The sequence below is a fragment of the Brachyhypopomus gauderio genome, chromosome 11 (genome assembly GCF_052324685.1).
Source record: "Brachyhypopomus gauderio isolate BG-103 chromosome 11, BGAUD_0.2, whole genome shotgun sequence".
Taxonomy (NCBI): domain Eukaryota; kingdom Metazoa; phylum Chordata; class Actinopteri; order Gymnotiformes; family Hypopomidae; genus Brachyhypopomus; species Brachyhypopomus gauderio.
The window spans coordinates 8,969,226-8,985,276 of NC_135221.1; positions in this window are offsets into that span (position 1 = coordinate 8,969,226).

A 16,051-nucleotide genomic window follows, 5' to 3' on the forward strand; every position below is an offset into this window, starting at 1 on the left:
CACCCTGTAGAGAGAAGATTAATTTGATTCAAAGATTTACTGTTCTGTGTGGACCTAAAGCTCAATCAGTCTGATGGAGTGTAGTTTTTACATCATATTCTAAAATATAACATCCCAGTGTCCCTCAGTTGTTTACGTGACTGGTTGTTTTTCTTGGGTTTGAAGGATGCTGCTGTGACTAAGTCAAACAGGTCCTCATTTCAGTTTGGTATCATGGAGGAAACACCTGTAGTGGTGGGAGAGAGGGAGTGAGAGGTGAGGCTTCTGTTTAGTCTTCATTCTCCATAAGACGTCAGACAAATAAAAGAAAGACTGACAATGCAGCAGATAAAACTGAGACTACCGTCACTACTAGCACAGGAACAGGTGTCGTACCTCCCATTTGGGCAACGTCGGTGACACTGGGACTTCAGTAGTGACTGCAGGTGGTTAGGGATACCAGCAGGTGAAACAGTGAACTAATAATCAGGTGATGATGAGAGGGGCAGTGAGTGTGTGTGTTGAAGTGGGCGTGTCCCTTGAGGACTTGAGTACCGTGACTAGACCGAGTTGATATATCCGGGTATTTCTGCTGCTAGGCTGCTCTGTGGAAACAGGCCTCACAGAGTCTACTGAAGTCACCAGGAGCCTCTTCCTCTTCCTGTTTCCTCATCACGCTTCCTCCTCGTGCTCCATGAGGAATGAAAATAGATGCCCTAGTCACATTTCTTATTGGGGATATCACAAATTACTAATTAATTAGGAGAAATACGTTGCTGTTGTTAATATGGGGAATGGCAATTAATTACCTGTTTGCTTTTAGACCTGGTAGTTATTAATATCCATGATGAGACAGTATCCTGAGAAAGAATAGAAATATTAAGGTACTGTTGTGTTTTGATATATTAACCAAATCATGTTTTACTGAAACAGGAGTTGAGTAGCTATAATAACGTATTACATTCTATACACAAGTGAGACCAGCAAATTAACAGTTTGTATTTTGCTGTGATCCAACGGAATGAAGCAGGATTTGCGTTGAAGTGAAGTTCACACTCCAGTGGCCATATTAGTCTGACTTAGTCAAACACACTGAGTCTTTGTGGCTTTAGCAGAGGTATACACCCACTCCAAGACAAACATTGCATAATCCATATATCTATTTATCATCCATAGAAATTACACAGTGCCCGTCACATTCTTTTTAGGTCCATTGGTCCTTTCCATAAATCCCTCCCAGTAACAGGCACCTCATGGCCGTTTGATCTCACAGGTTAATGGAAGGCCAGCAGCCTTGATGGCACACAAGGGGCCAGCTAGCTCAGGGGCTGACCCAATCAAAATAGCTCAGGGGCTGACCCAATCAAAATAGCTCAGGGGCTGACCCAATCAAAATAGCTCAGGGGCTGACCCAATCAAAGTAGCTCAGGGGCTGACCCAATCAAAATAGCTCAGGGGCTGACCCAATCAAAATAGCTCAGGGGCTGACCCAATCAAAGTAGCTCAGGGGTTGACCCAATCAAAAAAGCTCAGGGGCTGACCCATTTAAAATAGCTCAGGGGCTGACCCAATCAAAATAGCTCAGGGGCTGACCCAATCAAAAAAAGCTCAGGGGCAGACCCAATCAAAATAGCTCAGGGGCTGACCCAATCAAAATAGCACTCCTACCTACCTTCAGCATCTGCAAGAAGGCACCACATTCAATGACTGCACTTCTGAATATTCAAGCAACCATATTTCTCGTACAGGATATGCAATTAAAATGTATTTATATATAATAGCAAACATTGATCAATGGCTGCAATGGCTGCATTACTACAATTATGGGTGGGTTTTACTGCCATTTGACTCTTCTTTAGGCAACCGGAGTGAGATGGTTTAAAAGTGGGCCACTGTGGGTTCAAAGCATCTAACTTACTGTAAACAGCAGTGTATGGCAGCTCTGAGCATAAACTATGACTGAGGGTAAACTACAGCTCTGAGGATAAACTATGTCTCTGAGGGTAAACTACAGCTCTGAGGATAAATTGTGTCTCTTGGAGGTAAACTACAGCTCTGATGATAAACTACGTATCTGAGGGTAAACTACAGCTCTGAGGATAAACTATGTCTCTGAGGGTAAACTACGTCTCTGAGGATAAACTACGTATCTGAGGGTAAACTATGGCTCTGAGGATAAATTATGTCTCTAAGGATAAACTACAGCTCTGAGGATAAACTATGTCTCTGAGGGTAAACTATGGCTCTGAGGATAAACTACGTATCTGAGGGTAAACTACGGCTCTGAGGATAAATTATGTCTCTATGGGTAAACTACAGCTCTGAGGATAAATTGTGTCTCTTGGGGGTAAATTACAGCTCTGAGGATAAACTACGTCTCTGAGAGTAAATTGCCTTTGAGGATAAATTATGTCTCTGACGATAAACTACAGCTCTGAGGATAAACTACATTTCTGAGGGTAAACTACGTCTCTGAGGGTTAACCATGACTCTGGAAAAACCAAAGGTCAGTCTTCCCCACTTTCTGCAACCCCTGATGAGAGCTGACTACATCTTCAGCATTATTGCCTTTCTGGGGCTTGAAGAGAGACAGATGGACTTGGGGTCAGAACCACAGCTGCACGGTGGCGTCTGTCACATACGGGTGGAAGCGATAATTAAACCGCAGGCGAAAATGGTGCCACAGAACTGTCCCTGAAACTGAAAAAGACAATCGTCCATTTGTTAGTATGTCACTTAGGCAAGTTGCACGGACACATTTTTTATTCACTGTTGACTGGTTTTCTGCTCTAGTTAATTTACATTGCAATATGGGTTCTCTCCTGTTTAACATGACAACACCTCCATTCTTCTCCGAAATGAGCCTGGCACATAAAACATGCCACTGCATCATTTGTGAGCTACAAGCAGAAGGGCATTATGGGAAAAATCAGCTTGTTTGCAAGAGAGCGTGTGTGACACTGCAGTGAGATGGTCCATCCTTTCACAGGGAGTGAGAGAGCATTAAGTTCCTTAGGAGCCCAAGCTATGGGCATCCTGCCAGAGCAGGACCCATGGGGACACCTCTCCTGAATTGCAAAGGCACACATGGTATTCAGCACCTCGATTCGTTTAAAATCTCATAGTAATCATACTAGAACTAAATCATACATACCTTCAAATATGTGGGTGTGGTGTGTGTGCACGTGTGCGTGTGTGTGAATTCTAACTGTAGGTCAAAGGTTCCCTCCAATCTCCAAAATTCTGAATTTTACCAGTGACTCATCTTCTTAATTATTTTCCCTCAGGTGGCTCTGTTTAAATAAGTGTCTGAATTCAAACTGGAGAATTTGCAAATAATTGAAGAGTGTTTACATGTTATAGGTGGGAATGAAGGTAGCAAAGTACACATATATTTATATATATATTAATATTTTTTCTCTTTCTACTGACATTATGTTGATAATATGATATTTGCTAAGGCACATATGCAATACATTCATTCCCTCACAACATGGGCTCTATGGCATGATTTATTCAGCTTTTATCTAATTTTACCATTTAACTTTAAATCATGTTTTTAACAGTTAGAATATTCGGTTCCTGTTCATGGAATCTATTCATCGCATCTCTCTTGTGTTTTAGTCCATTCTCTGTATCTCTCCGTCTGTCTGTATCTCTCTCTCTCTCTCTCTCTCTCTCTCTCTCTCTCTCTCTCTCTCTCTCTCTCTCTCCTGCTCTTGCTCTTTCTCTGTTCTCTTTTATATGCTCTTCCCCTGGCAGAGCTTTTTGAAGTATCAGGAATAGTAAAACTCAGCAGAGCCTGGGAGGTCTAAACAAAAAAAAGAAAGAAAGAGGTTGTGCTCTCAGAAGAATATCTTCTCTGGCTTTGCTTTCATCATCGGGAGCATGAAACAGCACACTTCTGAATCACTCAGCACTTGCAGAAACAGGCGTCTTTAAACACTGGGTCATGTCAGCTTCCAACACAGTCCCTATCTATCAACCCCCCTGCTCTTCTTGATGGGATCTTTCAGTGTGTTCACAGGGGATCGCATCAAAATATACAGCCGTGCTCAAGTTCTCTGCTTCCTTGTTGAGAACCTGTGTTCACAGTATTGCTTTTTTCCCTCTGCAATATCGTGGCCTTAAAGTTCTGGCCCAAATGAAAGTGTTGTTTGAATGAGAGCAGGCTTGTCTTTGGTAAGAGGATCATGCTTGTGTGCATGTGCACAGTCTGTACAGTATATGGTTTGGAAAAGCTGGACATAAGAGACATTTTATTCTGATGTGTCAAGGCAGGTAGTGGGCCAGGGATAAAAGCAGAGAGGACAATGTCCTGGCACAAGGTCTGGATGGACATTTAAAGCACAGGGGACAGTGTCATGTCACTCCATCTAAAGGTCTAAAGGTCACTGTTACAAATACCATGGCACTATTGAATTCATATCCAACGGGAATAGAAGCTAATGACATAGCTTCACCCACCCACCCCTCTCACACGCACACACACACACACACACACACACACACACACACGCACGCACGCACGCACACACACACACACACACACACACACACACACTCACTCACACACACACACACACACACACACACACACACACACACTGACAGACCCACAGACATGCACACACACATACTCACACAGAGTCACACAAACATAATTATAAATTGTAATTTCAATTGGGTCATAACACCGTGCCCAAATAATTTATTTTAATAAATTCAATACATTATTATAAAACATTATTGTTCAGTAGAACATAAAGATATTTACTCTGTTATGCTATTATGTTGTTAATGAGGAAAAACAAGTTATTTCTCTATTATGACGCTAATGAGGAAATACAAGTTATTGCCATTTTATGCATATGAATCTTACTGTTCATAAACAAACTGCTTGAACACCTTTTGGGCACCCTACTGATATGATATATGTGAAGTGATATGTTAAGGATATCTGGCATAATAATGGCCATACTATTTGACATGCTATTTAATAGTACTATATGTGTTTTTAAAGGTAGCCTGTGTCTTCATCTCCTGCCATTTGCTTAACAACATTTGTGTTATTGGTGTTACAGTAAATAACGATATTACACTGTAGCTATGCTGATGGGTTAGGGTTAGAGCCCATCAGAAGCTGAGTAGCGTTATCTTTATATATACACTTAAATGTCACATGATTAACCTGTAATTAAACTCTAACTAAATCTGTTTTGTGCAGAAAATGTGTCTTCATCATGGCCCCACATGGAAAATAACTGCCCAAGGCAACGACATTTTACAAGGTAGAGGCTGTCCTAGTGAAACGATGCCATGGGCAGTGAGCTACTCACAGTCTAGGTCTAAGGGCCGAGTGCTTAGCATAGGGACTGTCAATAATAATAATAATAATAATACATTTTATTTCTATAGCGCTTTTAGAGACCTCAAAGACACTTTACATTAAAATAGTATTCACAGTAACATAAAAGCATAAAACAGACACCATCAACAACAACAACAGTATAATTGCTAGGACTAAGGCCACAAAATCTCAATAAAAATAAAACAATAAAATTACAATTTAAAAGCTAATCGAAACAGATGGGTTTTGAGGAGTGATTTGAAGGTTGGTAGGTCAGAACAGTCGCGTAATTGTTGAGGGAGAGAGTTCCAAAGTGATGGAGCAGCAACAGAAAACGCTCTATCACCCCAGGTCCGATGCTTGGTCCTAGTGCTAATTGACAGGAGATTGGCATTGGAGGAGCGAAGGCAACGGGATGGAGTATGAAAATGTAAAAGATCAGTGAGGTAAGAGGGGGTCTGACCGTGGAGGGTCTTGTGCGTAAGCAGAATCATTTTGTACTGTATGCGTTGGGGGACAGGAAGCCAGTGAAGTTTTTGAAGAACAGGTGTAATGTGGTCATGAGAACGTGTGTGAGTAAGGAGACGGGCAGCTGAGTTTTGAATATACTGAAGTTTTTTGAGGACTTTGTTAGATGAACCATAAAGAATGCTATTACAGTAGTCAATTTTGGATGTAATGAAAGCGTGGATGAGCGTTTCAGCGGCAGAAAAGGGGAGTGAAGGACGGAGACGAGCTATATTTTTGAGATGAAAGAATGCAGTTTTGGTGATGTGATTTATGTGCTGTTCAAAGGTAAGATTACTGTCGAAAATGACGCCAAGATTTCGGATGTTAGATGATGGAAGCAGAGTGTGATTGTCAATGGTAAGCTGAAGTGTATTAGTGGTTGCTGTTAGTGATTTGGGTCCAATGATGATCAGATCGGATTTGTCACAGTTAAACTTGAGAAAGTTAGCTTGCATCCATGATTTTATTTCCGTGAGGCAGCTCATCAGACGGAAGTGGAGGGCCGTGGTGACTGATTTTGAAGAGATGTAAAGCTGGACATCATCAGCATAGCAGTGAAAATGAAAGCCATGCTGACGTATGATATCACCAAGGGGGAGCATGTACAAGATAAACAGAAGGGGACCAAGCACCGAACCTTGGGGCACGCCATAGGATAGTGAAGTGATGGCAGAACTACAATTATTGATGTTAATGAATTGTTTTCTGTCTTCAAGGTATGACCGTAACCAGGAGAGGGCAGTTCCAGTGATGTTAATGGTGGATTTGAGACGAGAAAGCAGAATAGAGTGGCTAATCGTATCAAAGGCTGCAGTGAGGTCAAGGAGGATAAGGATACTGAAGTAACCGGAGTCAGAGGAAAGCAGAAGGTCATTTGTAACTTTAAGAAGAGCGGTCTCAGTACTGTGCTGGGGACGGAACCCCGACTGAAACGTTTCAAACAGGTTATTAGAAGTCAGATGTTCTTTGAGCTGGGAAGCAACAACACGTTCCAGTATTTTTGACAAGAATGGGAGGTTTGAAATAGGCCGGAAATTGTTCATTTTGTCAGTATCAAGTCCAGGTTTTTTGAGTATGGGGATGACAGCAGCCAATTTGAGTGAATGTGGGACTGAACCAGAATTAAGAGAGGAGTTAACTATCTCTGTAATAAGTGGAGCTATGACTGGACAACAGCCTTTAACTAGTCTAGTTGGAGCAGGATCCAAAACACACGTGGAGCTACGCATCCCCATCATGACTTCAGAAAGGTCTGTTTGAGATACAGGAGAAAACTGAGTCAGAGGCTGAGTAGGTAGCTGTGGTAGAGCCGTCAGAGAGGAAGGGAGGACATGGGACACAGAGAGAGTATGATGAATGGTCTCAACCTTATTTTGAAAAAATGAGAGATATTCGTTGCACTTGTCTACTGTAAAGGAAGTGGCAGTGTTATCTATTGGTTTAAGGAGTTTGTTTATTGTGGAGAAGAGAGTCTTAGGGTTTGTTGATTCAGCATGTATGAGATTGGAGTAGAAACATGACCGGGCTGCAGTGAGGGCATCCTTATATTGTTGGAGGTAGTCATTATACATTTGGTGATGGACCGTTAGACCAGTTTTTTTGCACAGTCTCTCAAGCTGGCGTTTGCGAGATTTCATCTGGTGGAGCTCAGGTGTAAACCATGGTGCAGAGCGCCTAAATGAGACATATTTAGTTCTCAATGGAGCCAGTTGGTCAAGACAGGAGGAGAGAGTGTCATTATAATAGTCCACAAGGTCAGATAAATTGTTAGCCTGAGGAGGACATACGGACATCTTATTAGCGAGAGAATTAGAGAGAGAAGAGACAGAGATGTGTTTGAGATTCCTGAAAGATATCTTCCGAGTAGTCATAGTGATAGGCACAGGGACCTCAATGACCATGATGATTGTCAGATGGTCTGAGACATTGAGGTTGTGGCAGGTGGGCTGATGAACTGTGACACCGGTAGAGCAGACAAGGTCAAGAGTATGGCCTTTGATGTGGGTTGGAAAGTTTATATGTTGTGCGAAATTGCAGCAATGCAGTAATTCTCTGAACTCCTCTGCAAACTTGCAGTTGATGTTGTCGACGTGGATATTAAAGTCACCCATAAGAAGTACAGAGGATGAATGAGCGCAGAGCTGGGTTAGAAAATCAGATAAGTCATGCAGAAATGAAGGGTTAGGCTTTGGGGGGCGGTACACCACCGCGATGACCAAAGGAGTAGGACCAGACAACTTGAAGGCAAGATGTTCAAATGAAGGAGCGGCTGGAATAGGCAACAGGGTTACTCTGATCTCATCCCTGTAGATTGTGGCAATGCCACCGCCTCGCCCTTCCATACGAGGCTTATCGATATATGAGAATCCTGCTGGTGTCGTCTGGTTTAGTGAGTAATAATCAAGGGGTTTATGCCAGGTTTCTGTAAGACAAAAGATGTCTAATTCATTATCTGAAATAAATTCACTAAGTAATGAGCCTTTGGTGTTGAGTGAGCGAGTGTTTAGCAATGCTATTTTCAGGTGGCATTGTTGTACACTTTGCTGTGAGGAACAAGGAACAGAGAGGAGATTCGCCGAGTTTACATGTTTTTTGAAATGACTCCGTGAAGGTTGTGTACGATTAGACCAGATGGATGGAATGGTATTTAGGGAAACAGTATTAGATGTAAAGGTGTGGCCAAAACCTCCGGGGGGAGGAAGCCATTGACAGTATGGACCCATTAAAAATGGTTATTTATGCAGTCCAGATACAAATGATACTGAACAATATAGAGCAAATTAAAGTCAAATGTAGCAGCGATACCGGGTAGACTATGGAGCAGAGTAGCAGCGGTGTAGCAGCCGCACCGGGCTGGGTGTAGAGCAGAGTGGCAGCGGTGTAGCAGCCGCACCGGGCTGGGTGTAGAGCAGAGTAGCAGCGGTGTAGCAGCCGCACCGGGCTGGGTGTGGAGCAGAGTAGCAGCGGTGTAGCAGCCGCACCGGGCTGGGTGTAGAGCAGAGTAGCAGCGGTGTAGCAGCCGCACCGGGCTGGGTGTAGAGCAGAGTAGCAGCGGTGTAGCAACCGCACCGGGCTGGGTGTGGAGCAGAGTAGCAGCGGTGTAGCAGCCGCACCGGGCTGGGTGTAGAGCAGAGTAGCAGCGGTGTAGCAGCCGCACCGGGCTGGGTGTAGAGCAGAGTAGCAGCGGTGTAGCAGCCGCACCGGGCTGGGTGTAGAGCAGAGTAGCAGCGGTGTAGCAGCCGCACCGGGCTGGGTGTAGAGCAGAGTAGCAGCGGTGTAGCAACCGCACCGGGCTGGGTGTAGAGCAGAGTAGCAGCGGTGTAGCAGCCGCACCGGGCTAGGTGTAGAGCAGAGTAGCAGCGGTGTAGCAGCCGCACCGGGCTGGGTGTAGAGCAGAGTAGCAGCGGTGTAGCAGCCGCACCGGGCTTTGACCTCCTCGTGTGTGCCGTTCTCCTGCGGCTCGGCGTTGCTAGCGGCGACGGCTACGGCTATCACCATATGCTATCACCGACGGTTAGAGCAGAGTGCTGGAGTTCCATGAAACTCAATGAAAATCAGAATTGCTGTGACAACTCAGGCAGCGTGAAGGACATTGCATGACATCCACCTCTGTGGCCTGCATCCTTCCTCTTTGACCCAAAACTGCAAGATTCAAATTTGCACAGAATATTAACGTGGTAAGAAGCCTGATAAATATTGGGAGCACATTCTTCGCTCAGATGGGACCGAGATACATTTGTTCAGATGACGCAGTGTCTAGCATGTTAAGTGTCAACATGGGTAACATAATGTATGCACAGTCCTGACAGTGAGGCACAGAGGGCGTTAGTGCGATGATATGGGGCTGCACCAGTGCAAAAGGTGTTGGGGAGATGACATTTCTCCATGGTGCTCTGAGCGCCCGTTGATATACCAACACACTGGCTGACAGGTGGCTCCCGGTATGGAGATTTTCCAAAGCACAGTGCAAAAATCATCCAATGGTTTCTAAAGAAAATGAGGTGATAGCTGTCACCTGATTTTCATTGTATTTAGTTCTTACTGTTTTTAATATAGAAAATCTAATGTTAGTTATTCATTACTTCAATTAGTTATTTAATTGATAGTTTAATAATAGTAAAGGGGAAATTAATGTAAAGAAAACAAAGGAACTGGACATTGTTTGGACACCCACCAGAGCTTTGAGGAAAACCTTGATGCCAGTGGCTTTACCTCATTCAAAACTAAGTACAAGGTTAGTCAGAACATTATAGAATTAGCGCATCGTTCCCTGGTTGAAAGCTGTGTTACGAAAATGGTTTGGGAATTAAAGCTGTAAGGGCAAAAGAAAGCTTGTGAGACTTGTGAGGATTGGCAGTAAAGTAGTTGTACAGAATGAAAGCCTGCATAGGGACCAGACTTATTAAAAGGCACTGAAAGTAATCAGGGATACACAACATCCTCTTAACTCACAATTGATACAGTTAGGCAGGCATTATAAGATGCCTGAGTATACTAAGAACAATTATAATAAATCCTTTTCACCATAAGCAGTAGGAACTATGAACGTTCTATGCTTGTAACTATATACCTTATAATGTGTGTTAATTATGTGTTGTTGTACTGTAAATGTGTGTTAATGTTATAAGTGCTGTATTCTGATAACCACGGCCTGTTTCTGACCGCAGCCTAGAAAACATAAAAAGAATCAAGCCAACAGAACAAATAATACCTGTCCAGTCGGAAAGAGCCGTCTCTGACCTGCAGTACTGTTTTGAAATCACTGACTGGAATATGTTTGCCTGTTCAGCTTTGCATGGCACCCATACTAATATCAATGATTGCACATTTGCTGTGTTATCCTACATCAATTTTTGCACTGAAACAATCACTACAAGAAAAACACTGTCACAACCCCAAAACCCAGATGACCAGTGGTGTTCAGCAGCTCCTGAACGCCCCAGACCAAAGCATTTTGCTGTCTGAAGTGCGTCCCTCCCAGATGAACTAAATCTTTTCTTTGCTCACTTTGACAAAAACAACACAGATCCACAACACACAACAAAAGTTACAAGAACACTTTGCAAGGTCAGCAGATGGAAAACTGCAGGTCCTACTAGTACTCTGAAGTCCTCACAACCATATTTAACCTCTGATTATCCCAGGGTACAGTTCCCACAGGTCTCAAAACTGCCTCCATCATCTCTATCTGCAGGAAATCATCACCTCCAGTGTGATCAAATGATTTGAAAGACAAGTACTGTCTTACATAAAAAAAAACCTTCTCTCGATTCATGCCACGTTGACGTTGCCCACAGCTTGAAATGGTCTGCAGAAGATGTCGTCTGCACACTGCCCTGACTCAACTGGAATACATACATTAGGTTGTTGGTCATCGATTACTTCTGTCTTTAACACTAATATTCCCCCACGTTTGTTGAGGAAGCTGAGAAATGCCCATCTGTCACTGAAACGACTCAGTCAACTCTATCATTGTATTGTTGAGAGCATCCTTACAAGATACATCTTAGTGTTGTACAGTAACCTCACATCTTTGCATCAAAAAGCCTGACAGGGGGTTGGCAAGGCAACCCAGCAGATCACTGGTTCCCAGTTCACTGCCATTAAAGACATTTGTCATAAACAATGTTGGGGCAAATATTTCAGCATCATCAGAGATCCACTCATCCCAGCCACTGTCTGTTGTTTCTCCTGCACTCTGGGAAACACTACGGGAATTCTCTGATCCCAGACAACCCATCTCAGAAACAGCCTTTTCTCTCAACTTAACACGCCCCTCAATTCTATATCCTAAGATGTTTTTGTAGTATTGTCTCACCTTGATTTTTGTACACTCACTCGATATTTGCACAGCTGCAAACCTTTTATATATCCTCATAATATTGTAAAATGCTACTTAAACATTTGACATTTGATACTTATCAATGTGAAATTAATCTTATTCAATAAAACGCTTAACTCTCATTGCACAACCAAATACTGATGTTTACAAATCATTTGTGATTTCCACAGCTTATTGTAACATTTGAATGTAAACCTGGACTTTACTAGCACCACTGTTACTATTTTATATTTTTATTGATTCTCTATATTTCTATATTTCTTTGATTTGTTTTCATTTTATACTGCCTGGGTAATCTTAGCAGCATCGTAGCTGTTCCCAGGTCTGCTCACTTCTGGAAATCTAAGATGTTGCACTTGGGATCTACTGGAGGCCCCAGTGCTCACCAGGGTTCCCATCACCCTCATCATCTTTATAACTCTTCTCACAGCCCTTGGTGTTCCTCAAGCTTTTTATCTGTCCCTATGGGACTCTTCTGCTGTTCAATATAGTAATAATAATAATAATTATTATTATTATTATCATGGCGAGGGGGTAGGCAGGATGTCGAAATACACAGTGCATACATAGACAGCTTTATTAGCTTAGCGCTTAGGTTTTTAGGGGGGTTAAGTGCTTTAAAGTGTCTGAGGATCATTCATTTGCTTCTTGAAGAGATCTTTAGTCTGTGTTTGAAAATAGGACTTGGCAGTAGGGACAGTTACTAAGTTCATTTCACTATTTGAGTGCTAGTACAGAAAAGAGTCTCGAGGCATGTCTTCCCTGTCCCTGGAGGGACGATGTTTCAAGATGTGCTATACTTTAGGCACAAAGGTGGAAAATATGGTGCTGCATGAAAAGTGCTTTCAGGTAGGAGGGGGCAGGTCTGTTTTTGGCTTTGTTGGCGAGTTTCAGGGTTTTAAATCTCATGCGGTTGACTACAGGAAACCAGGAGGGGGAACGTAGCAGTGAAGTGATGTGTGTGAACTTGGGAAGGTTGAGAATGAGTCATACAGCTGCAAGATCAGCTGCAAGGATGTGGTGGCATGTGAAGTGAGGCCTGCCAGAGTGAGCTCCAGTAGTCCAGTCCTGAGATGTTGAGGACTGAGCAAGCAACTGAGAGGCTTCTCAGGGAAGAGATAGCTGATTCCTCCTGATGTTATATAAGAAGAACACGCCAAATATCTAGCTTCCATTAGAAATATATACAGAGAAATCTAATTTGATAGGAGCATGATAGTTTTTGCCTCTGGGGAGAAAGTGATCTTGGATTCCCCTCAAAATATTTTGTTTTCCAGTGTTCAATCCAATATTACTTCCCTGCATTTATTACGGAAAATGATGCTAGTAAATTGAACTCACTGGTCTTTCTCAGGGACTGTAAGCAGAAGACTACATAAAGCTGTGACAATAAATTAGGAACTTTTTCTTATGATTGTTAACTTTATATCATACTCCCTGTCCTCCTGGTCTTTGTCTATAAAGATATTGTGAAATGTATGTCCTTTAAAATAAATGAAATCCTCACACTTTCCCCCAGACTCAGGGCTTGAGGGAAGGAATGACAGAAAACAGTTGATTATATTTGGCTCACTGCTTCCTTCTCTCAGTCTATTAATAGGTCTAACTTAATAGGTCTGGGAGGTTTTACAGTCCCCCAGTGACTATGGTCCATCCATGACTCCAGTGTGAACACGTAAGAGGAGGTTTCTTTTTAAACACTTTGTTCTTTTGACAAAGGACTCGCTTATATGCAGAGCAGCCATAAAGATGCATAAAGTTTCAATGACAAAAGTAGAGCACAAAAGAGTTTCAGTATAAAACCTTCACTTGAGAATATCACTCCCAACAATCAAAGCACATTCCCATCAGACTGCCAATTGTCATTTAAACACAATGAAGTTCATTTTGATGATGTTTTGTCATATTGCAACATGGCTCAGATATGTTTAGCTTTGCTTTAAGTCAGCACAGATGAACTGAATGTCTTCATTATGACTCATTTCAGGTCATCAGATACTTGAGATCAAATCTCACTTGATGTTTATATTCTAGCAATTTTCCTGCAGTTTTTTTTTTATCTTTTTTTTGCTTGACCTAAAGCCCTGCCATTTTACACATCAGAGGGATGCTATCCCATAATTACCCCTTATTGCAAACCACGGAAGTCATCCAACCACCCACGATTCCCTATTCAGATTTGTGTGATACATCTAACATCTATTCTGCTCTCTTTATAGCCACTCACAAAGCTCCAGTGTCTGTGTTGGGTTACTATGTTGGTGTTACATCATCATTTCACAGGCGATCCATTCTTCTAGATCTGCTAGTTATGTCTCAAAACAACTTTATTTACTGAAAAGAGCAGTGATTATTCATGAGGTGATTAGGCTTAGCTCCCAAACTCTCTGGACAGCCTTAGGCAAGAGTGTGCAGGCTGAAAGATCTCAGTCTCTCTGCATTTGATCAGTGGTTGAAATGCACTGTTTTGATATTACACAACAAATGCTTACACTGGTTAACAAAGATTTTGTCCCATGCAAACAAAACCCTGCTTCTTGTGTATTTTTGCACACTGAATCCTAATACGGTTATCAGAATTTCTCTATCACTCGTAGTGCTTTTTGTTCCAGTATGTCAATAAGTATAGTGTGGACACTGCTGAACACCGAAGAGGGATGTATCTGAGATACAAAAAAATCATAGATTTTTAAATGTATTTAAGCGTAATAGCATAATTTATGAATAAATTCATTTTTATTGTAAAATTTACTTGCTCTGTCACTTAAAATAGAACAGATTCACTTAAAACATATTCAAATTCAGCATAGAAAGTACTGTTAGGGCCACCTTTTTTAGTTTCAGGGACAAAAATAGAATAGTTTATTTAATAGAATTTATCCTGCAAGAATCTTATTTGTTTTAGTATAAGATTTTTTTTCTGTAAGATAGATATAAGAACCATTAAATTGCTTTTATTTCATTCACTTATCTGTTCTGATATATCATAATATCTTTTGAATGGAGCTATTCGTAATTACTAGACATGTGGGATATCATAGCAGTTCTCATATCATAGCCACATGGTTCTTGGCTATGAGGAAGCGCTCCAGTATGTTCAGCAGATATTGCTGATCCTGTATCAGTGAAGTCAAAGCTGTAGTTTCATCACATGATAATAGAAAATTGCTTCCACTCATCCATTACTCCCCCTGCCACAGTTGAATCATATTATTAACCCTAAAGGTTTTCACAGAATTATCAGACTATCATTTTCCAGCACAAATTCATATCTGTTCCACTTTTCACAAACTTGTAAAGTGGTGTTCCTTCGTTGGCCCTATCGCTATAACACATTGCAGGTGTCTCCAAGGGACATTGCACATCAATGATCACCTATTAATTGCTATGTTGCATCATGAGCAACCATTTGAGAGGTGACCTTCAACAGCCAATAAGAGAAGTGGCCAGGCACCATCTGTCTGTTTTCGCTGTGCCCTAACCGGGTGCTCCATCTAATAGGCTGATAAAGTCTCTGTGCTTGGGACATGTGCACCATTTTAACGCAGTCTGATTTCATTTCCAGACCACAATACAGACTGCATGCTGATGGACCACAGTTTCAACCCTGCCTAGATAATTTGTGACCTTTCCTGAGATTTTGAGTATGGTGCCCCCTCTGCGTAGAACGGACAGAAGTAAAACCACATTATGCAACTACTAATACAGTAAGTGTCAGATATGCTGTATGATAGCATATGTGAACGTCAACAAACTAATATTCCTATAAGGGTTTAAAATTGTCCTATAAACCCAATATTATAGGAAAACGACACTAATAAAATGAACAAGAATATAACACAATATATATATACAATTATAGTGGGTTATCAGCAATCATATATTTCTACTTTTGGTCATATTGTTCACATATTCAACTTAAAAAGCTCTGAAGTTAGTATGTTAGTATGATACCAGACAGATCTCCTAGTGTAATGGTATCTTGGAGGCAATTTTGAAGCTGCATTATGAAAACAGCTTCATGATTGCTCATGTTACAAAGGGACTAGACAGGTAATATGCACACCAGTTTGGAGTCTTGGACTGTCAGCATTGTCAGTATGTTGATGTCTCATAACCTGAGGCTTGATATTTTTATATTATATAGATTTTTTTTTGCGAGTGGATGAAATCTGAACTACTGTGACATCTGAGATTCATAGAAACAACACTGTTTAGTTTTTTCTGGCACTTGCAAAGCTCGTGCTCAAACTCAAGGTCAAGGTAAGGAGAATGTGTTTCTACGGTAGCTTCAGGCACCAGGAACCCAGATCTTCATTTATTAGTTCCTGGGCTCCTGCCATCTATATCTAGCTGAGCATGACTTCCTT